Source organism: Plectrocnemia conspersa, unplaced genomic scaffold (genome assembly GCF_051122295.1).
Source record: "Plectrocnemia conspersa isolate PC_06_02 unplaced genomic scaffold, ASM5112229v1 ptg000014l, whole genome shotgun sequence".
Lineage (NCBI taxonomy): Eukaryota > Metazoa > Arthropoda > Insecta > Trichoptera > Polycentropodidae > Plectrocnemia > Plectrocnemia conspersa.
The window spans coordinates 17,477,136-17,504,340 of NW_028277178.1; the positions used below are offsets into that span (position 1 = coordinate 17,477,136).

The following is a 27,205-nucleotide window of genomic DNA, read 5'->3' on the forward strand; positions in this document are numbered from 1 at the left end:
ATACTCATTAAATGCTGAACACCTGGATCAATGGATGAAGGAATATACTGACAATTCCATGACTGCTTGAGCTGCGCGGTTTGTCTATGATCCGCGTTGTTTCGACGTCTGGGGTGGTAAATTGGCTCCTAGCGAGCTGAAATTTGGCAGATATCTGCATTTGTTGACTACAAGTACACCAGCAAGCACATACCTAAAAGCTAAGTAAAAATATCGCGATTTGCAACGTTTGCACTTGCTCCGTGAAGCAGCGCGTTTCGCGACCGTGCGTGAGTTTTTCTGCCAGGCTATTCAAACGGATATAATCCGAAGCAAGAGACTATTGCGAATTGATAGAGACCGGAATCTCCGCGATCCTTCTTCTTTTAGGCCTGCAGTGACGTTTGTAAAAAACGTCTACAAGACTCGTTTGGTGACTCATAAAAACATCACCTACACTTTGTGTCCCTCTAGTGCCAATTTTGTGCCCCGGTTATCTGGGTGTACCTTAATAGAAGCGGGAGACTCTCCCGAACATTTCGACACCCAGACTGTCGCGATCCGCTGTCATATGGGCTAAATATCGCAATATTATAAAGTGCATTCCTTTAAAAATTCGCCCGGCAACCCCCCGCCCGCACCTGCGCACCCGCACTTTGCAGCGCTTGCAATCAGCGCGTTTGCGAACACGCGAGTTCGAACCCTTCCAGCCAACAAATTTTAATAAATACATATAATTAAAAAAAACTTAATTAAAGAGAGGGGGAAAAAGGGAAAAAATAAAATAATAATAATAATAAATAAATAAATTACAAATTTTTAAAATAAAAATAAAAGTAATAATTAATAAAAATAATAATTATTAAAAATATAGAAAACGAAAAATGAGCGCTACGCCGGCCCCCAAAACGGGGGCCAAATCAAAAAAAAGAAGGAGCCGGACACCCAAGCGCGCAACTTGAATAACGCGCAGCATTCGGAAGCCTTAGAAGCCAGAAGGCTACGATCCACGTCGTAGCTTCTCCGCCCACGTACGTCTCCCGCAGCACTCCATTTGCAAATCGAGGGGCAAGGAAATTTGCAAAGGACGGAAGAGGAATTTCTACTTCTCCCTGATAAATTATCGGCTGCACCACACGCCCCCACGGCCCGAAAATCTGTTGAGGACAAATTAAGGGAAGGTATCAAGGAACTTCTCAACAGCGTTGACTTCCTGAGAAACACCTTGGCGCTGATCCTTTTTGGTTTGTATGCGAACGGTAGCTTATTCTTGAAAGTTTAAATTTTTTTCATAATTTGTGCTATTTATGAAATGTCTCATATTAGAGTTACTTATGGTAGTTTAACGGTTTAAATATGATAAAAAAGATAAACGATCCTCTTGCACCCCGACTCATTAAGCAAGTAATAATGAATTATAGTAGAACTTACAACTCAATTTTTATCTTCTTATATATAATTGTTTTAAGCCGCTTCCGCTTTAAGACGCGTTCTTTTTTTCGTTCAATTTGCTATTCTGTAAATCGTATTGTTCTGTATACACGTTAACAAAGAATATATATTTAAATATTTAAAACTTAATTTTTCGATTGATTTCCGAGCGCCGAGGAATTTAATTCTTTTGTCTTTAATTAAAGGTTCTGTCGACCAATGGAAAACCAGCATTTAAATATAAAACAAGATGGCTGATAGCAACGGGACAGTAATTTTTATTATTTTTTCATGTGCATTGTTCGATTTGAGTGAATATAAATATTTGGATTGCAAATTAACAAGGTACGTTTTAACTAAATATATACATAATACATGTAAGGGTTATAAGTATACACTGATTAAACTATATCAACAATTACACTTTATAATATAATAAAATACAGCAATTTTATTAGGTCTTTGTCCAATTATCCGGTAATGACATCAATGTCACTAGTTATTCCCAACACCTAGATATATAACTGAGTTCAAAACACATTTTTATAGAATTATAATACGTTAAAAGGAACAGGAGAGTTCATATCCTTCTTAACCATACTATCATTCTGAATGTTTAGTATTATATTCAGCCTTGTTTAGTGTTAATTTTGATTTTTCCCCTAGATTTTTTAAGCATTTAAAACCCAGTCCAAGTTCTCTCTAATATTTGATGCGGAGTTAAAACGTGAGTCTTATTGATCAATCTGTTTTTCTGCCTTAGGTGAATAATATTTGTTATAATTATTGAAAAAAATTGCATTTGAGGACCTTATATGTATTTATATATATATAACATATCAACAATGTTCCTAATACGACGATCATTTTTTATATATTTTATATGATATATAATACGTTAGTAGGGCTTAGATAAATTTTGAGCTGACATACTTTAACAGTTCTGTTGGAACATTGTCGATCACATTAATTATTGAAGTTAATTTGACCCATTGAATTTAAGCAAGGGAATGAAAATATGCGAGCCATTATTGTGATGTATACTTTCGTCGAAGTATTAAGCTACATTATATAGCTTAATGGTTAAATTAAACGATTAATCTAACACGAAGTTTAATTCTTAAGTGTTCACTATTAACAAGAATTTATACAAATAAACTTTGTACGCTACACTTGATTTCAATATAATATTCTGAAGGTATTCTATTGTAATAAATTAACATAATTTTTCCACCGTTTTAATTAGAGCATTAAGTATTGTTAGTTTCCTTCGCAAGAGTAAAGTTTACAGTAATAAAGCGACAAATTAACGCCTCGGAAGCGCTTGGATTGTCCGGACGTCCCGGTCATTTCTTTCGCCGATTGTGCTCGTTACCGAAGTTAAAACGCTCCAACGTTCCGGAATGCAATAAGGATGAAAGTTAATTTTGAAATTATGCACTTACATTATTCATTGGGTTTGTTTTATACGTTTGCGACGTCTAATTAGCGCCGGCGATGTACAAGACTCATGGCTCGCGTAAAGCGAAATAATTTTATGAATATCGTGCAATTTTTTTGATCAACACTCTTCAGTCTATGCTGAACATCTGCAAAAGTCGGACATCTATGCTAACCTCAGTTTGTCTTTTTGCTTAAATTGCATTTGTAATTCTAAGATTTTGTACGTTATTTAAAACATTACTTAAAGTTTGTATTAGTACGAGAAGTCTTAGAAAAGAATTGAAAACTGCCAAGTTTTATTTTTTAGTGACAGATAAGATGTTGTTTTATAAAAAAGCTATTCTTAAACCGTTATGTAGCACGCAATACTTCTACGTAAAAAAGACATATTAAAATAACATTTTTATATGTTAAAAATTCGTATTTGAGTGTTTGCTTTAGGTATTAAAAGAGAGACGTTAAGTTTTTGAAATTATAATTTTAATACATGGAAAGATCTTGCTGGCTATTTCAAGTCACATTCTAAATATAGCACGGAGCCTTTAAGCGCTTCCAAGCTTAAAATTATATTTTAAAGGCTTTTGCAGAATCTTTTACTTCACTTCTGACTCAATTTTTATTGGATATTACAAAAAAATGGTCCACCATGTGTCGATTTCAATTTTAGTTATTAAAATTTTCCGAAGAAGAAATTAGCGCCGCATTATTAAAAATAAAAAAATGTATTTTCTAGTTAGTGTTTGTGTGTTTGTGCAATTTCACGCGCTTTGGGTTAATTTCAGAAAGTTGTTTTCCGCTTGCGAACTGTGTCAGTTAATTTTCCACGTTCCGAAGTGCTTCTGGACCGCAATCTGGCGACATACGGCCATGTCAGGTGTGCAGTTAAGGTTCAGGTGTAAACGACACCAGCAGTTAATTTGTCGGACAAACAATGCTTGGCTATTTTATAAAATGGCGTTCGACAATTTGCTTTATAGTGGAGAGATATTTTTATTTTGATTTTCTGTAAAATTGAATTGAGTGCATTCGTTATAAAATATTTTTCAGTTGACAGTTTTCGAATATATATTTAACAAATAATGAGGCAGTAATGTAGTACACATACATTATTTCTCACACGTATCAATTTTCGCTCTGATAAATTCAATTGCATTTCATAGAATTCTCTATCACTATATCTATTACTTTTGGGTAGCCCTTTAATGTATCAACAATATATGTACATACTATTATTGCGATTTAAACAGAAATGTAAATTGACAAATACTAGTGTATGTTTGTAGATTATAGAATAAACATTATATTAAATATATTGATATTTTTAGTGATTTAGATTTATTAATACAACTTATAAAATATCTTTACTTAATGTTCAAAGATTCAGATAATATTTTCCTGAATTGCTATTTAATTAATTACGCGTTAATTTTTCTTTATCAAACATTATATGGTAATATAAATTTAACAGTGTTACTATTTGCTAGGAAAAATCAATATATGTATAAGTGTATATGGAATCTTAAAAGGAAAAAATAATATAGAATAAACATAAATAATTTTAAATTACTAAGATTTACTTTTATAATAATTTTTTTAATATTTAAAGGTCGTATACGCAAATATTTTTTTTTTTTACCTTAATATATTGTATAATATATATTTTTCTAAGCGTGTTGAGTGTAAGCATTTTTCTGTATATTTATTTTTCATGAGTCAGTTTTATTCACAGTGTGCTTAATTAAAACATTACGTCATAGCCGACTCATACTCTTTGTTTATATGATCTGTGGGTATCGATTAAATGAAAAAATATGTGAACCTGTTTATTTATTCACTATTAAACGCTTAACTACATACATACATATTTTTACACTATTAAACGTTTAACTACATACATAACTATTTTTGAAATAATTAATATGTTTTTTCTAATGAATTAGCAATATTACTTTATAACGTCTTATAACTTGCTTGTAAAATGCGGGATTAGATTTATTTTATAAATGTATTAAAAGTCTAAAAGTCTAAAGAAAACTCGCCAAATCTAAACATATTGTTTCGGACGGATTTAGCCGGAATATGAATTTTTAGGATATGGTTCTAATTTTTGCAACTATTTATATGACGTTTAAAGTCTTGGCAGTTGAAAGACACATAGTATATTTAGATCAGTTAACACTAGGACTTGTTTTATAATATTTTTTTCTTTATCAATGTATGAGTGACACTTTTGAATAAGTCAAAAACCGATTTTTTCTGTAAAATCTTTTATAAAATCATCATGGAGTTTATTTGACACAAAAGCGCTTTGAACTGATGCATATTTTACACGACATTAGGTCAAAAGTTAATCTCGCAATCTCACTAATATAATTCAATATCATCAATATGAGTTGTGTGGAACATATTTTTCAGCATTTTAAACGTAACGCTATTTATGTTTCAAAAATATCCAGAATGTGCAGAATATTTTTATTTATAAATACTTGTCCTTTACCAAGACATTTTGGCTTATCGATGTTTTTCATTTTCTAAGAAATTCACATTTTCACCTCGATTTTTTTGAGAAATTTATATAAATAAAAAAATATTTGTAATATGATTATAATTATACAGAATATTATTATATACATATATCTTTCTTTATGTAAAATATTTTTACTGTTTTTATTTTCGCAATAATTGGTTGCCAATATTTAAGCATGTGAATTATATTATTCACAGTAATTAGAATTTAAAGAATTCAAGAACAGTAAAACATTAATCAATTATTTAAGCATATTAGTAGATACAATATCACGCATTATTTTTATTACAACTTTTTAAAAATCACGTACCTATCTTTGTAAACATATAATGCCGTAGGTAGCAAATTTTGTTTGAGAAAGTTACTTTTAGCTGTACTTCAAAATATTCGTCAAAATATGATTTTTTTTCTGCCAGTATAAAGACACGTGATAAAAATATTTCTAACGAGGTATCATTTTTTCAACCCATGATAATGTACCTCTCGTTGTTTTTATTATTTTTGTGTGCGTTTTTAAAATTATATTTATTTATTTGATAATTCTTACAGTTATTTTTATGATTATACAGAGACTGTGTTATAAGCGAAGCGTTTTGTGTAAATTCTCGTGTGATTAGTTAAATATTCCAAAAAGAGCAAGAGCCGAACCGCTGAAAACTCTGTCGAGATTCCAACCTCCACAGACTCCGTCGTGAAAAAGGCGAAAAGTAGTGGGGAAAAGCCATGTCGAGTGAGCGAGTGAGGGAGACGGATGTTGCGAAGTGGGTCAGCCGGGAGATAACATCTCTCTATCTCTAATTAAATCTAAGGCTTGCATCCAGTATGCACTCGGGACGCACATCGGCACCGACTTTGGTGAGATAAAATTGCAAATTCCTCGGGAGGACCGTGCAAATATCTAGCAGTAGAAGCTACATTTTTAAATTTCGCTTAAATGAAACGCGTTGCAATGAATTTAAATTGCACATAGCATTCCATTGTCGCTTTATGTTAGGTGCAAAAGTTGTTTTTGTCTTACGATTACGAAATACAAACCGCGATAGCAAAGTGTAGAGATTGTGCCAGCTTTTCTTTCTTTGTATGTATATGTAATAAACATGAACAGCGATGTATACGAAAATAAGGTTTGATTTCTCATCAAACGATACTATACAAGTGATCGTTTAGATTTTTATCTCACGTTTGAATATAACATGATATTATTTTATAATAGAATATATTGAAAACTTTTGTATTAATAGCATGTATCGTGTACATTGATAAATCACCGCAGAGTACGAGTATATAAAGTAGTATAAATTTACAGAAAGTTTTCTATATTTATTAGCCATGAATTGTTTTATCAATATATAATTCAATTTTTACATAGTATTAACCATAAAAATACTTTAATATTGTTATATTTTTAAATTGCAGACTTTAAACTACGGTTATTGTATTATATATTCATACATATAGGATTGAAAATTGAATACAATTTTAATAATAAGTGATTTTATTTAACTGGCTCTTTCTTAAGTATTGTATAATTATGTAGGATTCCATATAAATGTACTAAACCAAAAAAAATCAGCTAAAACTGAATGCACTGTATAATTTCTCATAATAAATTTTAAAAGACTTCTAACTTTTTTTAAAAATAAAAGTGTAAAAAAACGAATAAAATAGCAAAAAATGAACGATTTTTCAGAAACGAGTTGAAATCAAAGTATCAGCGTATATATGGCGTATATTGTATCTCTTATCTATGGTAAAATTATTGTACATTATATTTGAATAAGATATAATACAAAATCACTCAGTGGGTTGTATACCATCTTGTTATTTTTTAATGTTAAAAAAATATTCAATTTTAAACAACATATCTCAATTATGAATGTACTATGAATGTCTCACATTTATATAGAATTTTACTTGAAACCTGACATTCCTAATTTCATAAATAATTGCGTAGTATCTAGTATAATTATATTTCAGTGTGCCATAATACATTGCGCTATTATTATTTTAGTATATACTAAAATTATTTAATCTAATATATTCCGTAAATGAATTACTGTGAGTAAATTGTTCACAGAAAATTATAATCATTCCTATTGTTATCTTATTTTAACGACCTCTGCTCTATGTGTATTATCGACCGATTACAAAATTATATTAGTGGCATTTCGTGTTTTGGTCTTACTTTGATCGATATCCCGTTTGACCAATATAGAACACGTCAGTCTGTTGGCAGGTCATTTTACATGCTCCATCCAATAATGTCCTATGGTGGTCAATTGGGAATTTCATTAGAGTATTTATGGTATATTAACAATTTTATTTGGTGAGTCATAAAATGAATTGATAAAAAATAACTATACACAAATATCAGCAAAAAGCGTAATTAAAACACAGCTCACATTGCTTTTCAGTGCAATTACCTGTCACACGATATGTAAAATTTCATTGATTTCATCTTGTCCTAGTTGTGCACAGTTCGAAACTCATTTTAGCGAATTGTTTTTCAGTCGGTGGATGAAAAAAATAACATAAATTTCGATTTTAATTTTTGGCGAGCTGCGATTAAACCCATCGTACAAATCGGAAAAGAATAAATATCGTTTTTATATATTTTTTTACGACGATCAAAGCAAATATTTTCACAGTAGATAGTAACAATACATCCGGAAAATAGGAATGTTTTTTAATCTAAAAAATGATTGTCAATAAAAAAGCAATTAAGTTTAAACATTTTATTCCGAAAATATTTTTCACTATAATCTTGATACATGCATCAGATAATATTTTTATGAATATTTTGTAATTATATTTTCCATATTGTATTATTATATGATATTTATTTTTCGTTATATGTAACAATTATTAGCGATAAAATAGTTGAGATCATATCATAGTAATTGAAATACATCGACGAAACAATGCTGTATTGCGGCATTTTCATTCACCTTAAAAATATTTAATAAGATTGCTATAGAAATGAATAATAGATCAATGGTCTGCATAACAATAATATACATATTATATTAATTGATTTTCAGATAAGCAAGAGGAGAGATGCAAGACTTTGGGTGTTTCGCCAACGACTTGCAATCATCGCAGACATCACAAATCATTTTCAGCAACACAGAGATCTGCAAATGTAAGTGTTGCTTGTATTATTTATAAATATACAACTATGTGCAGTCCGGTTAGAAGTATTTTCGAGAAGCACGTACATTAAGTAGCATTCGAACAATACTATCCATAAATGCGGAAAACGATTTCCAGAGCATTTCGAGTAGCCGTGTATCATTTTTGAATAGCTTGGCAAATGCACGTCTGTTCGAGTATGAGAAAATCGCTGTTTCCAGTGATATTTTCGTGATATATGTCCTATTTTATAGCCACTATTGTATCGCTTAACATATATTAAATTAAAAATTAACTCAAATACAAAATATACAGAAATTTTATTAAGGAACAATAATGTTTTAGGCACAAATAAAATTACTCTAAAAATATTTTTAGAGTAATTTTATATATTATTTATTATATTATATATAGGAATATTTTTTTTTCTGATAAGGTAATTTTCTTAGTTATCTTCAATCTATATACTCTAAGGAAATACAATAGTACCCCAGTTTATAAGTATAATTCGTTTCGGAAATGTGTTTGTATTTCAAAACACTCTAATAATTCTATGTTAAATTAAGTTGACTCATTCCAAAACCGAAAAATACTTTATAAAAAATATTAAAAAATACCCAAATTTTTTTTTAATATTCAAGTTTAAAATAAATTATTTTAATTTATTAACTACTTATATCAGAAATACTGCTGTCTACCAATAAAAACTCAATAAAATCGAACTTTAACTAAGAAATTATCCATTGCATTGTCATTAGATAGATTTACTGCTCGTACTGCTAATGCCTTACACGAGTGGCGCTTTTCTATGTAATTTTGCATTGTTTTCCACATTTTACAAATATTCTTAATCTCATTTGAAGTGAGGTGTTTCTCAGCCTCTTTCTCCTTCTTAAGCAAATTCTTCTCTTTAGCTTTGTGCCGTTAAGAGCAACAGTACGAAGCTACAGAGTTTCTCCAGCAACTCTTCAATATTGTCCTCGTTCACTCTAATTCCATCGACAATTGGCTACTCCTATTCATAAGCAAACACTTAACAAGCGATTAGACCACAGTTTTATCCTAGAAGAGTAGAGGGTTCTCTTGGTAATCTCACCCCATGTTTTATCGATGGTCTTAATCATGTATTGTATCAATTGAAGAGCTCAAGGACACTGTGTCTCTTTTAAATGCACCTATGCTTTTTTGGCCCAGTAACCAAATAATGCAACCGATTCACGTTTAATAGAAAACATCAAAAAAAGATTTTTCATGTATCTGTACATGAGAAAATATAAATATTATATATTTCTGTTTCACATTAAATTTCTTCAGGGTCTGCTGAGATATGATTACCTTGAGTAGCATCGAGACGTATACTTAAAAAATCACTTCTTTAAGTCGCTGATAGTGAATATTCACAATCTAAATATTCTGGAAGAACTATATTGGAATTTAATCGCCCAACGGCTTTTGTGTGATCCTTTCTTCACACGCTAGTGTCAAGTTCATCATTATTATGTCGTGGTTACGGTAATTAAGGGTGCAAGTTTCAAGAATAAGAACCCCCACAAATTATTTAAAAATTTCTGCTTATATTGCGAAGCACTCGTGAAGCAAGTTACTCGCAGTCCGAGGTTTCATTGCACTAAGCTCATAATTTTATTTGATTTGATTTTTGAGTAAAAATGTGAAATTTTAAATACAATAAATATTAATAGAAAAAATTAGTATGTTAGTGTGTATTTTTTACGAATACTCGCATTTTATTTGCTAAACGGCAAATGTTTGAGGATGCCGGAACAATACTTTCGAATAGTTAAATAAGGATTTCCTGTCCCTTTTTGATACACCGCTCTTACTACCCACTTAATCTCTAAATGTGTTTTGCGAAATAAAAGAATAACGAGAAAATTTTGCATCTCGATCATCATTTGTTCTATTTATCAATTGAACAAATGATGATAAAACAGCAGTTATACGACGCAGTAAAAACTTTTAAAATGCTATTTATTATATAGTATGAAAATACAAATTTTGGTATATAAAAATGCAAATTGGCAAACTTTCGATTGGCAAAATGCAATCCCGAAGTTGTAATTTTGGCTTGCTTCGATTCTGTGAGCGTTTCACAAAGGAATATTAACATTTGATTGGAGCAAAACATATCCAATATTTAAAATAGTTTTATTGTAATAATGATACTTATCAGATAAGCTAATCCGAACGTGTTCTTAAATTATAATACGTTTCCCGAAATAAATTTAAATAGTGGATACTTTTTAGTATCAGTAAGTATTCGGTGTTATAGTTGTACTTTTTATAATGAAACAGTATATGAAATTTTCAATCGGAATTGGGTATTTAGCATGATAAAGGGCATTTGATTGTAGTGGATTTAAGGGTGAATTATTAAGGACCGCATAAACGGCAGCGGTTATTCAGTGTAACGTGTGTGTTGCGTTTACCTTTGTGTGTGGAGTCTATTACCGCCTGGCATCCCGTATTATGGGGGTAGGTTGGCCGTTATTTCACAATGGCTGAGCCACCACCACCCTCGCCACACCAATATGGTGTTTCGGAAAAGGCAAAAAAACACACACAGAAAGGATTTAAATGTGCTTTTCCCAAGGCTCTTCAACGGAGTTTCTGCAGGTAATAATAGGGATTGCGGTTAAGAGTTGCACGGAAGTACACAAAGGCAAACGAAAAGATCTTTACAGGTAACGACTGTTTTACAGCCGGATGGAATGCTGTAACAGTTTACACTGTATTGAGAAGCAACGTTATTGCATTCTTTGGTGTTTATAGAACATTCAACCTATATATATTGTGGTAGTATTGATCAAAATCTTCTAGTTATTTATACATCGTTAATTTATTTTGAATCATTATTAAACAGGTTGTTATTAGTGTTCAACAATTAGAAGGTCAGGGATTTGAATTGCCTTTCAAATTAATATTTAAAATAGCAATGCGAAATCAAGAAACATCTTAATCGAATTAAAAATGAAGTATATTGTTACAGCACAGTGCACTAAATGTGTGCAATATCAGAAAGTGTAAATTGTAACACACAAGTATAAATTGTTGCTGATGGCAGTAGTTTTAGAACCACCCTATATCATTTTCAATATAACGTTTCATCGATACCAGTCGCACGGTTATTTTGAACGCCACATTATTGCAATATCTTCTGTAAGGAAAGTTTTATTCCTTTTATTGCAAAAATAATACGTGATATTGATTTTATTATTGTTATATTTTTATATTAAAAATATGTAAGGAAGCAATATAGGAAAGATTTAAAATTAATTTTCCCTGAAGATTGTTGTTTATGTACCTATATATTAGTATTAGAAATAATTGATTCTATCAAATAACTGTATTTTATTAGCAGTTTTAAATAAAATACGTAATATATATTATAATTGAAAGGTTTCTTTTGACATATTTTTCTCAAATATATTAATATTTTTTGTAGTCTAGAAGTGCACTAACAAAGATACAACAAAGTATATACTCAGATATCAATAGCCAAAGCACGACTGTCTGTTAAAACTTATATTTAAAAACAAACCACATTAATTTCAGGATTACTTAATAATATTAGGTATAATCTTAGTATGTGATTGTATTAAATTGAAAGTTATATACAATTTTTTTCACACTAAGCTCCAACCTTAAAATAATTACCAACATTTATTTACAAAAGATGTTGATGTACATTACTTAAGTGGCTTACGTATATTTGTATAAAAATGTTTTAAAAACGAGTGCTTAAACTAATAGCGAATGACTCTTGCGGATTTGAAAGCGAGCATTTTGCGCTCCCACTTTCTCGAGGGGCTTACAGGTGTCAGAGCAGTAATCGTCTGGGTGCAGATCAATAAACTTCTCTGACGGTTTTGTATGTAAGCAATACGTCGTACAAATTGTATTTGACAATAGTTGCAATTGTTTTTAAAATTATCATCAAGTTTCATCAAGTTTCCTCATGTTAGGCGATTACTATTTAGTTGTAGCAGTTACGCAGTAATCTTATTAGTGTATTGTTTTCCTTATTGCCTTTAAATATAATAATGACTAATTGATTTTTGGAGAATATCTTAGAATAGTGCTTTTATCAAATCTTTTGGAAATTATCGGGTAATATATTTATAAACCATATAGCGACAATACAATAAATCTTTATTATGCAAATATCAGTTTGTCAAATATTCAGTATATCAATATCAGTTAATCAAATATTAGTTTATTAATATTAATATCAGTTGCTCGATCGTATTTGTATTTCTTAGCTACGATTGATAATAAAAAATGTCGTGGATTCATATGGAATTTGAACCTACGACTTTTAAATCACTAAGGATGACTTGTATCACTGCGCTTTCGTGCTTGTTAGGTTGTTTTCACTGTCTGCTAAAATTAAAACTAAACAGAATTAAGTTAATAATTTATGCTAATCATCTGCGTCACGTAAGGATAGTTGTAAGGAATTTGGACTCCTCAGTAAATGCCGGTCAAAATTTTAATAAAACATGTTTTCTTGAGTGCAATGCAAACCCAGAGTTATTTTTGCTAGATTGGGAATAAAAGGTGAAACATGGTAGTTTGTCTACAAAAATACAAAAAAACATACTATATTGAAAAAAAACTAATTACTCTCTTAAAGCCGAAAAAAATAAAAGGGATATAAAGAGTATCGTGTATTATGAGCTTTTGGAATTCATCTAAATAGTTACAGATTAAATAATAATAAAATTTGGCATCGCTCATAAAAACCCCCTTTATTTTTTGGGATTGGTAAGGATATTATTAAACATCCACTTTTGAATTTGCTTTTTCTGATTTTAATTTATTCACGTTATTCCAAACAATAAAATAAAAGGAAAAATATTAATAATGTCTCCTAATATATTTTATGTAAAGAAATATATTTTATTTTACAAAGATAATCAAATAGATATAGAAGGAATATGAGAAAACTTGGCATCAATCTTATATTATTATTAATTTAATACTGGTTTATTTCTTTGTAATTTTTTTAAATATTAGTTAAGTGCCTAATATCAAAATTTATCATGTTTTATAAGAGTTTAATGTAGCCGTTCTAGAACAGCTTTTGGCTTGTTGTTATTTTGTGGCTTAGGTTAGTGATTGATTGAAATTTTTGTATTTAGTTTATTACGAATTATATGTAAAACATTATAATTAGTTGAAAGATGATGGTTATTCACAATTTGGAAGTTTATAATTATTTATTTGGAAATAAAATCTTACAAAACATTAATAGTTTCAAAACATTAAGGATAATTTAGTTAGAGTAGTTGAGAAAAGCATAAACATAATAATTCCAACCTGGAATCCGAATACAATAAAAAAATCAATCTTTTTTTATTGATTAGAACATTAATAAAATAAGTTACAAATTTTAGAGCTATTCTAAACGCCACTTGTTGAATTCTCATCAGTTTTCTTATCCATAACCTTTATAATGTTTATCAATTAAAAAAGGAAGGTCACGAATCAATAGAAATTTTATAATCGCTATTTATTTCATAGTATATACATATGTATATAAATTTAGTTTTTAAAAATGCAATTTAATGCATATTTAATATATCATTCATTGTGGTTTTACTTGACCTAAATCAAAAATTTATGATATAATTATACTGTAATTGAAGCAATTTGAATCATTAGTTGATATCAAAAAAATACGTGTCACTAATTACTGCAAAAATACAACGGATATATTCACGTTTATTTTTGAAGCAACATTCGTACCTCAAACCTGATAACATTGCTTTTGCTGATGCCGTTTTCTATAAATTATATTTATGTCAGCCATTCGAATGCTATTCACAAAGCTTGATTAAAACCATAACAATCGCATCATCTGAAGGATCTGTGTCTCGTGTTTTGTATATTTTGCATCTGGGTTAATTGCGTCAACGTTCGGGATAAGCGCGGCTAAATTTAGAGGGGCGCCGCGTTAAAATTGTAACGTAAAAGGTTTAGGGCTAAGAATAAAGGGATTCGCGGATAGTTGAAATTGTAATTTACCCCCGAGGGTTTATTTAATGTGTCCAAGGTGTTAACGGCGGCCCATTGTGTGAGCAGAAACAATGCAATTATTCGGTGGTATTCAAACATTTTAATTAACTTTACTTATGCATGTGTATGTTTAGAGCAGCGCGCTTTAGCACATATACATACATATGCACATACACTCGAGCTTAATCATAAGTTGCCAACTTACGACCGTGTTTGGTGTATTATTTATTGCTCGAAGGCGAGCGAAAGCTCGCCGGTAACTTGTTCGGTTTCTTACCGCTGAAACTTCTTCGGTTCCGCTTTATTTAATTATCATTTCTAAAAGCGATACATATTGATTGAAAATTGGCAGAAAAATACCCCATAATTCAGATGCAATAAAATAATATGTATATATATATAATTGAGTTAGCTTATACATATATATATATTTATATATATCTAAATTTTAATTATTTTCGTATAGGGTATCGAATGTTGGCGTTTAATATGTAATGGTTTCTTCGGTTTGATGGTTAGTGATATTGGAAAGTAAACGCAGAATAAACAGTATCGGTGCTCTACTTCGCTTTACTGCATTTCCGCCTTGGCGAACAAAAAGGATATGTCAGGAATTGAAAGTGTAAGAGGTTTTTCCTGAAAATGAACGATAACACACCTGTGAAGTGAGTTTTACCGCAAACGCTTAATGTAACTACTCGTGAATTATTAATATATTTTTAAATTAAGAAATGATTTACAATATGTAATATTTTTACACCATTTAAAGAATATAAGTTTCTTGTTATCTTGTCTCAAAAATCGGAGTTATAATTATATTTACGATAATTTTTTTGAAACTCATATATACAATGAAATATTATTAATAATAAATTTACATTTCATTTATATCGACAGCGTTATAGTATGAGGTTATATGACAGGATTGTAAATCATGTTTATGTGAAAGGGTCACGCAGTTCAACAGTTAACTGTCGAGTATTATGCATAATTTCGCGTTAAAAAGCATTTAATCAACCCTCAAAATAAATCCTCATATGAGATCACACTAGAATTCGAAAAAGCCACCACACTAAACTATAAAAAAACAATAGACGTTTTAAAAACCATTTTAAGAGCGTAACCGCAAACATTAATTAGTGTAAGAAAAAAATTCAAAACTATTTGTCACCAATGAACAATATATTTGTAGCCATTGAAACGTACAATTCTAAGGTTTTAAGACATTGATGTTGATCTCATTCATTCATGAATAAGATCGACCTTACAGCTAAATTGATCAAAATTAACTCATTCTCGATTTAACAAATATGCTTGCAGAGAACACCTAAAAGGGTTCGCAAGAACTCGGATACTTACTAATTATAGCAGCACTATTCTATTTCGAATTACTAAAAGATGACATGGGGGTTCATCTGAATTATTTCGCATACTGCCATCTGATTTAATTGTGCAATAAAAATATATACAAAACAGATCAACCAATAATTTCTTGTCGAAGCTATATCTCTCAGTGTTAAAACACAAATACTACTATACGATCAATATTAGGATCTACTTTAATGGAATACTTTTTGGGGGAAAATAATCGATTCTTGTGACCAACTAAATTCATTAAGACAACGTTCTTTACTATGTTTCAAAGGTTATTTTGTATCGAAGTAGTTGCTGGTTTTTAACACCATTGCTTTTATCATTTTCTTAAATATTTAAGACTAGTTAGGTATTAAAATTTGTGGTGTATAGAACGTTTGGAATATTTTGTTTTCTTTGCTAATTTTTCAACGGGTACAATTAGTGTTTCTTATCTATTTTTTTATTTATCGGGAATTTTAAGAATACTCGCGAATTATATTTTGTTAAAAATTAAATTATAAGTGACTTGCAACCGCTGCATTTTTAAAAAAACAGTAGTTTAAATCCGTTAGATTAACAGCTGCATTCAGAGCAGGTAGCGAAAAAAGAGGCATAAAGTTATATTGTTTGAATATGTATTACGTAATCGAAAAATTATTGTCGTTCTTTCAAATGTATAAGAAAAAATATTTATTTTACATATTTTTTTGAATATATAACCTTCTTACACCTTTCGTCATTTTAAAATATTATTGGCATAAAATATTGTATGCAAAATAGTTTAATAGTCTAAGAAATATTGCATTGCTCGAAATAAGTAGTAGTCAAAAGCAGCAAGGTCTGAATAATAGGGTGGATGAGATAAAACCTTCTAGCCAAGTTCCTTGATTTTATCGAGAGTCAATTTTCCCCACATAAGGTCGCGTATTGGCGTGTTGTAGAGCTATTTGAATTATGTTGACAAGTACAGATTTATTTTTCTTTTTTCTTGTGCAACTGGTCCAGCTGATCACAATAAATGCTCGCTGTAATTGTTTAGCTAGGTTTAAGAGTTTCATGATGCACAATTTGTTTGCAATTTCACGATAAACAAAAAATAAAATTTCAAACTTAATTTTAATTGCATACATATTGATTTAAATTGTTGTAAATAAAATCAGAAAAAAGATTTTTTATATACAAATATAATAAATCTGAAAAATTGTCGAGAAATTGGGATCATCTTCATATTTCTCGAGAAATGGAAAACGCTATAAATAATAAGGCGCTTGAGACTCGACGGAGAAATTATAAATAGAATTTGATAAACATATATAACGGCTTTCTTGTAGATTTGCTGCAACCTTCCATTTTGTATTGTAAGCTTTGTTTGACACTTGTGAGAAATACTACATTTTATAATTTCATCGGTATTCTTTGTTTTTAATGTTTTTTTCTTCTATATATTATATATTCGCAACTTATTATACATTCCCAAAATATTATATATTCTTTCCTCCTCATACTTGGATATCATACGAGTTGCCATAAATATTGTTTTTGTTAATGATATTTAAGTTTAACAAGTTCTGACAAATCTATATTTGTCAGTTTTGTCAGAACTGTTTAAAATGTAGGTATTTATTTTATATATACACGTTGAAATATATCATCCCGGATACTTTTGGCCATTCCTTACCACATATATGTAGACGCTATTGCCGTCACTCGAATTCTAGCCCCATGGATAACGCAAAATCTGTCACAAGCATAATATATATTAAGCACTGTAGTAAGCTGCGCTCACATGTATATTACGACACACATACTAACACAACCCCCCACTCGTACATTAAACACGTAACAGTTAAGGCTTTAATGCCCCGTCGTAACCGTCAAATCTGCCATAGTTACCGTATAACATCATAACGCTGATCGAGATGCCTAATTCAAAATTGTCTCGTAAAACGGCAAATAATTTCCACAGATTGAATGCTGAATTATTAATTAGATCGGGGACTCGCGAAAGATATTGGCATTGGCGCAACGTGACCCGGTTCGATCCGTTCACGGTCCGCTTGCAGCTAGATAATGTGATTTCAAAGAAAGCAAATATGAGCTCGAAGTTGAACCAAGCGGGGGCTAAAGTTTACATCGAATCGTGCTAAGAACATAGTGTTTGTCTAATCGGAAACGTTCGGTGACTTGTTGCCAATCGGGGCCTGAAATTGGCTGCTGACTTTTACTGATTATGAGCAGTGGCCCGGGATCAAATCGGATAATCTCTGATTAATTTCGCTCTCGATTAACGACATTTACGACGAATCGTTAAGCATTAAGACTCATGGCGAATGTTTCAAGTTAACGATAAGATTATGAGAGTTTAGTCAATGAATGGTAATTGGCAATTCTGTGTTTTTTATAATAGGATTCAATGAATAACTTATATCTTAATTGCGCTTGGATTTATTTCCAAGTTGTCTAATTTCTTCCACCTTCGCAAGAAATTAAAAATATTTTTTAATGTTGTTTTTTGCAAACTTATTGGATTCTTAAATTTATATATAAATTTCACGGTATAATATTTGTTTGCACAAAAATAAAACAACCGGATTTAAATGTAAAATTACTAGCTGACTTGATCGTTTATTTTATTATTAAATATTATTTTTTGCTAATATTTATAGTATATTTTTAGCTCATTAAAAGCTACGTTTTAAGCTCCACATGGGGACTTCAACCACTTGCACAACTTTTTATCGAACTACCGAACTACTTTCACTCGAACTACCATTCGAATAAACAATCATAGAGATCAACCCATCTAGCAAGTGGGAGAATACACAGTATATTAACACAGCAACGGAAAAGAGATGTCGTGACCGAATAATTGCGTTGATATTCAGTAATATTGCACGGATAGCTTAACGGCACATACGACGCGCGCTAGACAATACATTTTACTCAGAGAACATTACTATTGTTCTTCGACTCTTTGTTACCGATCGCCGAAGTGGCCATCGTGTGAACATATTTCGGATGCAATTGGCTCGCAAACAACCTCAAATGCCCCAACCTCATACAAATCACAGCCGTCAATAATACAACTCTATATGCCAGCAAAGATTATCTAGCTTCCAGGACCTGCCATTACAACTCCACCGCCCAATAGCGGCAACTACATTTCTCTATATAAGTGGTAATTTATATATGTTTATAAAATAAACTGCCACTAACAATAAGTCACATCTCTTTGACCTTAAACCACAAATTTAGATAAAAATCTAAAATCCAAGTCTTTCAAGTGTTAGCCATCGATTTAAACGACTGATCTGTCGTGCTGATAAAAATGATTTTTCTTCACTGCATCTATAATTTTCTCAAAGCTCCACCAAAAATTTGCAGTTGTGTTGGGCAACTTTAATACAAGTCTATCTTTAATAGATTCTTATATTACATTATTTGATCACCGTGCAATATTCCCATCGATGAGAAATTATATCATATTTGCTCTATAGTTGCAATTTATATGGCTTTTGCTGTAATATTTATTGATACAACTTAGATTGATTTTTAAGCAGTATTATAATCAATATGCTCTATTTTCAGTCAAGTATTTATTTTCAATAAAATATTAATTTCGAAGTGGAAAAAAGACACGGTAAGCTCACTGGCAACGGTAGCGCAGATTGGAAAGCGTTCTCTGGCTAATGAATATATTTGAATGGCAATGGCAGTGCGGATCAACTCGGCACCAATTTATCTCTCGGCTATGAAGAAATCCCTCCTCCCGGCGAAGATTTTCAATACGAAAACTTGGACGGGGAATATTTAAACTCGTATCCACGTCGTGGAAAGACAGGATGAAATATCGCGGTCGGCAGTATCGGGCCGGATGGAATTGTTCCGCGGAGCGACCGACGCGATAATTTTATTTCACAAAATATATCACCTGAATATCGGGAATCTATTGTGCTGCGAATATATCAATTCGGATGTTATCCTATTGTGTGAAAATTCTGCTTGGAAAAATAGTAAATATTACTGAAGTAATCGATAAGTTTGTGGAGTTTTTTTTAAATTTACTATTGCTATGGATTGGAATTGAAAATTTGATGTTGACTAAACTCAAATTTTTATAAAGTGAAACTTTTAAATTTTAATAATTTATTACAAAATGTCAACTTTCGAAGACATTATAAGCTATCATTAAATTTATTCATCTGGACATATGTTATAGGAGTGCTGTCAGATTTTTTTTTCTATATGTTATAATTTGCTTCAATGAAACGTAATATTTTCAATTGCAGAAAAATCTTTAAAGCGGTCGAAAGTAATATATAGATGTGCTTAATATTTTTCTAAACTGGGTAAAATATCAAAACAAAGTCAGACCGGCAGTACATGACTTTGGATTTCACTAATAAAACTACCCTAAACATTCAGTTAAATATATACTTTACATATAATTAAATTTAATATGTTCATAAATTACTGGCCAATTTTGTAAGCTAGGTAGAGAAATACTACAACAGTACACTGTGTTGATTTTTAGTATCACTACGTAGCAGTGTAAAAATTAAATTAATAAAATCGTTAATCCTACAACATAAAAATATCAAATGATATATATATTGTGTTTTGATTTAGAAGTTTCGTTACGGAAATAATGGAGCACTATTAATAAAAGGTGTGCGATTTATTGTTCAGGCACTATAAGTGTATGTCTAGAATAATGATTTATTAGCATTTTTGGTCTGGGAGCAATATAGATGTTGAGAATAAACTATACACAGGAATTTGATGAATGTGTTATGAATAGTATTAGAACAAAATCATTACTTAACAAAATATAAATTAGCCGAGAAGCTCCAATTAGCATATACAAATGTACATTGGAATCTGCTAAAGATTAAGTTATTGTCTAAACTGGGTCATTGGATTACTCACAAATTATCAATCAATGCCATTTTACATCTCAACTTTTATGGGAAAATTAACCAATTTCAATATAATTGTTAATGAATTCTGTAAACAAATAATAACAGACAAAGACAATTTGTTTGTTGCTACTAGCTTATTGTATCCACAATTGGACCGGAAAAAGTTAACATTGCTTAATAGAAAAGGCTGCTAAAGACGTACTATAAAAAAACACAGTGAAAATATCTCCATCATATTCTATTGCTCAGATTGTTTTTTTTCGCAGTCTAAAATCACAGAAATTGTTGTCTGAAGGGAGCTTAATTTATTTATTGTATATATTGCTAAAAACCTTTGCTAGTGTGGGACCTTCTTATTAAAAATATTTATAAAAGCAATTTTATTTATTTTTGAAGCACATTTGAATGAAATATTTGATGCATATAACAACATTATTAAAATTACAAAATATTACATAATTAATTGTTACTGATAATATAAATATGTATGTAACAACACAATATAGTAAAAGTTTTAGATATTTAACTGTCTTAGTATTGCAACAAAAACAGAATTTGTAAACGTATATTTTTAGTACAGTTTTATATTATTATCCATTTCATAAAAGGGTGTTTTTAGAACAATAAAATATAAGTACAAGGTAAAGGTAATATTTTTTTAATATCAAAAAATTTAGAATATAGTGCTGTTTATATTTCTTCTACAATCTGTTTTATATAGACAATTAGCAGGATGAGTGATATAAATCTGGCTTGTGGGCTTTTTTGGCTTTTTTTACTAGTAATCAGATTATATCATTAGCAATTATTAGTTATGGTTATAGGCCAGTTCTTGTAATTTTTAAATTCTTCAGCCACGTCTGATTTCTGCTAAAGTTTTCCTGTAACATTCTTAAAGTAATGACCGGGTTGTCATCCAATGCTAAAACCGCTCTATCAAATGTAACCACTAGAAAAGAGTAATTCATTCTTCCCTATTCTTAACTAAAAATGGCGATTGGTGATGAGTACTTTGAAGAAGTAATGAGGAAAGTTCATTTTTTTATATAATAATGTCCAAAAATGCTGCAGTACAGTATCGTTTTTTACTGATTTTCAAATATTTTATTAACGATTCTGCGCACCTGTTTAGTAGTTAAGTGATTCTCCCTAAATATCTAAATTGATTTATAATTTAATATTGGCTTTAAATTTTAAAAGAGCAGTTTTTCAAGACTTGATTGGTCGATAGAATTCTGGTTTAACTGCATCCTTTACCAAATTTCCAATTAATATATTTTGTACATATGTGTGTATTTATTTTTAATTCTAAAATTTTCATAAAAGTATTTAATTTATTAATACTTATTATGAATTCTAGACGTAAATATAAACTTTATATAACGAAGTAAGATATACGAATTTTACTGATATGTTATATTTAATGTATTTTATTTTGTACTAAGAAAACATTTTTATTAAATATAACATTATTCGGATATAGTTTAGTTCTCGCACAATGTAACAAAAGTACTATAATATAAATAAAATTGTATGCGAAGTGGAAAGTTTCAGTGGTCCCAAGTGACAATTTTTATCAAGTTCTCTCGTTTCCTCCGTACAATATATAATACAATAAAGAACTCAGATATTTATAGTGTAATACCGTAAAACGTAATTGATAATATTTAATTATAAGAGCAATTAGAATAAGCGCGGTTCGTTAAGCATTATTTGTTAACATCTGAGAGAACAAAGGTCTGAAATTCTATACGGTGCTCTCATTTCTGGCTTTCATTAATAATGTAATTTGAGAACGAGATGTGCAGTTCTATTATGATGCATCGCTTTCAATAAAATATGATATATATTTATAATGGAAATGCTTTTTATGTTGTGTAAAAACAATTTTAATAAGGTAATGATGGAGCTTTAAGATCAGTACTTATATTATACATGCTGTGGTAAATACGCTAGTGGTCGTTATCTTAACCCGTTGTTAGTGTTTCAAAATGGAAAGATCTGTGCAAACTTTGAGAAACGCTGCACTTTACTAATACTAGCTTTGAATGGGATGTTAAATTTAATTAAATGTTTATTGACATTTTTAGTCAGAGTTTTTATTTCAATGTAAATGCTTCAGATCAGTTTTAAATCGGCATTTTATTTTTTTTAATTCAATAACAAATATATTATTAATATATAAATTTATTTTTTTAAACAATTTCTAGATATTTCTAATTATTTACTATTAATTTCTACTGCAGTTAAATAAAGCTATGAGCACAAAGAGAATACGTTATTCAAACCCGCAATTATGAAAGTGGTCTAGAGTGGCGCTCTGAGATTATCTTCATATTTCCATGGCTGGAAAATGCTAAAGAGTCCGGTCAAGGGTGAAGTGTTTTAAAACGTAATTTTCTAGCAAGTTAACAACAATGCGAATAGTTAATCATATCACGAAAACCTTAAAGCTTTGAACTTTTCATACTGATAAGCGCTCTAACCGGATTTTCTCACCGTTGCATTGTTTCATCGCACACACAAGTATGTAAGGGTGAGTCTAAAAGTATCTAGCTCAATATTTTAATACACAAATAATTCAGAACTATTAATTATTTAATGATTCATATAAGGAATGACTTACAACTTAATGAAATTTCCAAAATAATTTCCAATTTGAATTTAGTTGTATATAAATACTAATAATCACAAGAGGGTATAAAAAGAGACAATTAAAAAAGGATGATTTATAAATCAATTAATCAAAATTAATAAGAACTTTAAAGGCTAATGAAAAGACACGCAATAATATATTGACGTAACTAGAAAACATAATATAATAAGTTAATGTAAAATTAAGGGTGTGTTAAAAATAATAATAAAAGATTTTATTATATCTGGGACGGATACTTTTGGATCTACTTAGTACTTACGTATATATAAGCATATAAAGAATTAAACAGGAAACTTGTTGAAAACTGAAAGTTTGCCATGTTCATATATCAAGGAGGATTTCAGAGAGATGCAGTTTTACTCGGAGAGTTTATAAAAATATAATAGTTTTGGTTTGCATTTTAAAATTTTAATATACTGTTAGTATTTTGTGTAGTTTATTATACTTGGCCAGATTTATATCACAAAATTGTACTAAACCATTTATTGTGTGATTTCATATTAAAATGTAAATTTAATGGTCAATTGTATAGATTTTTAATCGCGCATTGCAGTCAATGAATATGCTAAATATTTCAATACGGTCTGATTACCATGAAAATTAAAATTACTTTCCGTAATCCGACACGGTCAAGTGGGCGATATCAAAATTTAATTAGACGAAAGCTCTATTTATCCTCTGTGCATTGAACGCTGATATTTATTGATGAGATTATGTACTATCGCGTATTAAAATTGCATTTTATGCTTAACGCATCCATATTTATATATATCACACCTTCGATTATTTTTAATATATACTATATCCATTGGGTCATTAACAGCTTCATTAAGGCTTCTTTAAGCTCTAGTTAATGTATATAAAAATGAATCTTCATAGTCTATATTATACATATTTTTTGTTTCATATTTTTCTCTTAAGACTATCCAAATATCTCTTGAAACTGTTGAGAAGATTTTTCACAGAAATTGACAATGTTTTGCATCCATTACTATATGTCTAATTTCAATTTAATATACATATTTTATTTTAATTAATGGATAAGAATCCTAGATTTCCTTAAAATTTCATGAAAACCATTTTACAAACATAAATCATACAAATAAATATTAAAATAAACAATTATGGTCACACCTAAAATAGACGAGTAATAAATATTTTTGTGGTTGAAAATTTCTTTATTCTTCGTTAAAGAGTCATTGTTATTGCCGCGACGGGCAAGAATAAGGGACGCGATCACGACTCTCTCTAGTCGAGACAACGACCCTAAGTAATTGAAAAATGTGCTTCACTTAAAAGCTACACGGGAATAAAATAAATTATATCCTTACGATACTAGAAAAAAGGCACTAAGATTTAAATACAGATACAACCCGTACTCCTTTCTGTAAATATATCTTGGATTTTTTTTAAATTCTTTTTGACGACAAGTATTTTGCTTCTGATGGACCCTAGATAATCATTTGAATAAATTTGGATAGATCCAAATCAAAATGAATGTAATTAGATGTCAGTTAAAACTAATAATGTACATATAAAATTGAGCGTCAAAATTACTTCGTCCGTTATTATTTTTCTTATTAAAAATGATTGATGAATTAATATCGTAATATTTGAATTCTCACACCTGCCGATTTAATTTCTCCTTTATATGTCAAGTATGCCTAGGTAGTATTTTTGATTACATGTTACTGATGTACGTTTATGGATTGCTTTGCGGTTCAATTGATGAATTGAATAACGGTCCCATTGATAAACCCAACAATCATATTAAAAATATTCATCGATAAGGTTGGTTTTTGAATTTTACTGATTTTTACATTAATTACGAATTCTATTGCAACACACTCGAAAAAACTAAGCTTGATTAAAATGACTAATTGATATTTAATAAATATTATTTGTTAGTATTCCCTAGCACGAAACCATTGGTGTAAGTTATGTAATATTGATCTTATTGGTTTACAGTCTTTGATTCCAGTCTCGCTACTTAGAAGTTGTTGATTGTGTTGACCTCATTGTGATGCATTAGGCTAAAGCCACATTACAACAAAAGACATTTCAATTATTTTATTCTCATCTATTAATTCCATATTAAATTATTTTTTAAAAAGGTTTAAATAGCTTTTAATTTTTTTTAACTCACTAAATTACGTTTATTATTATGTATCAATATAATCTATTATATGAATATAACAATAATATGCAAATTTAAACTATAAAGGCTTTTCTCCCCTCATAATGTTTTTTTTTCATCTTTGACTATTCAACTAAAATAAATATATAAAAAAATGTAATTTCCTGCAAACAATTCCGTAGTCAAAACGATAATTAGCATGCAAATTTTACATAAATATTTGCTCATTCCAAAAATGCATTTTGTGTATTTGTATAAGCAAATACGAAACGTGTCCAATGTTGCAAAAGAGCTTTTTGCGTTTTCTGCGTGAAAGCCATTTGGACTGTTTAATTTGCATAAAAATATAAATTAAAAGAAAATAATATACACTATGTATAATAATTATTACTTTAATACTGCATATACCATATACCTTTACTAATCAAATTTGCCTTATCGGTTATCGCAGTGTTTAATAAAGCGAAATAATCGCCGTCGACGATGAGATAATTGGGTTTAAAATTAAAATGTTTTTCGCAAAAATTTCATGTTTGCAAGAAATATTATTTTTTTTATAAAAACTCTTAAACTATCTATAAATATAAATGGACCCTTCTCATTTATTTATCGTAAAAAAAAATTCACGCAGTCCAACCACTTCGATCTAGGTCTATCAATTTTCACTTTAATCTTTTCTATGCACTTTATCTTTTAATCAGCTATTTTTGCAATAAAAATACGCTTAATACTTTTTATTTTAGAACCAAAAGGATGTAGTTTTTTATTTTTATTATTTTTAATTTAACATCATTTGTATCTATAATCAGGTTTCTTAATAATGGAGTAATCATATTTATTTAATTATTAACGTGCGTGTAAGTAAATTTTCGAAGATTAATGTTGCGAACGTCGTAAAACGTAACGACTTTGTCGAGTGATCTTGACATAAAGGCCCCGCTACAATTTTTCCTTGCAAATAATTGGATTTCCGCCCGAGAAATTTGAACACAAGGTACAAACATTGATTTTCAGAATTGAAAGTCAACACGTGGAAAATACATAATGTCGAACGGATTATATTCGCTGGTGCGAATTTTGTGGTAATTTTAGAACTTAATTTTTTTAAAGAAATTCAATATGTATTACTTCTACATTATATAGTTGCGTTCATGTCATTTTTTAAATATATTTCTTGCTGTTTTTCCTTTCTGTCATTCAGAAAAAATTATATTATTAAATCTCACGTGAATGAATCGCACATCAGCGGTTTATCAGGACAGCTATAAATCAATTACATAATTTTCTCCTAAATCTTTCAGTCAATCTCTCCGTAATCAATTTATTGGGATGTTTCCCTAGTCTTTGTATTTCCATTTGTATTTTCCACTTTTTCCTTGACAATTTTCTCTTTGTGAATAACTAAGTTTAGCACATACCACGGAGCACCCAATATCACTTTTATTTAAAGCGTATCTGCCAGTCACATGAACAAGGAAAATATCACTACAATAATTAATAATGATTTCAATGAAGCCAGTAAAAAAATAAAAATCACTTCGATTTTATTGTTATTATTCTTAGACTTTCATTATAAGATAATA

The 27,205-nt window shown here is 29.8% G+C and overlaps 1 protein-coding gene across 2 annotated transcripts in view; it reads left to right on the forward strand.

Moving 5' to 3' along the window:
- Window positions 1-1,055: 1,055 nt before the first annotated feature.
- The window catches only part of LOC148226413 (EGFR adapter protein-like), a 194,947-nt gene continuing 168,797 nt past the window's right edge, over window positions 1,056-27,205 (forward strand). The window contains exons 1-3 of one of the 2 annotated variants that reach the window (XM_088204276.1): window positions 1,056-1,223; window positions 1,617-1,755; window positions 8,422-8,522. The gene's annotated coding sequence lies outside the window, so the exon portion shown is untranslated. Of the gene's footprint in view, window positions 1,224-1,543; window positions 1,756-8,421; window positions 8,523-27,205 lie in introns of those variants that run through there. The other variant, XM_088204278.1, reaches the window with a different exon arrangement.